General features: G+C 36.3%; 1 long non-coding RNA gene across 1 annotated transcript; it reads left to right on the top strand.

Moving 5' to 3' along the window:
• LOC104775627 lies at nucleotides 1-260 on the top strand. The gene is made up of 2 exons (XR_766020.1): nucleotides 1-75; nucleotides 189-260. It is a non-coding gene; the product is annotated as an uncharacterized LOC104775627 (long non-coding RNA).
• Nucleotides 261-262: the final 2 nt, after the last annotated feature.

Here is a 262-nt window from a genome sequence, read left to right as displayed (position 1 = left end):
CTTCCTTCTGTTTTTGTTGAAAGCTTCGAATATTTTCCTGGCAGAGGCCTTACTGCTACTGTAAATGGTGTTAAGGTGCAAGACAGTTATTTACTAGTTTTTATAGTATGTGTGATGTGTGTATATTTCTGGCTTTTATTCTCAAGTATCTGATGTCGTCTCTCATTGCATTTTTGGCTTTGTAATAGTCAGTAGCTGAAGAGAGTAGATTACAACAAGCATCACTTGGTTCTATAGAGTTCATTACCTCGCTTTTCAAATC

The sequence above is a fragment of the Camelina sativa genome, unplaced genomic scaffold (genome assembly GCF_000633955.1).
Source record: "Camelina sativa cultivar DH55 unplaced genomic scaffold, Cs unpScaffold23187, whole genome shotgun sequence".
In the NCBI taxonomy this organism is placed as follows: Eukaryota; Viridiplantae; Streptophyta; class Magnoliopsida; order Brassicales; family Brassicaceae; genus Camelina; species Camelina sativa.
This window is presented reverse-complemented; position numbering and strand designations above follow the sequence as displayed.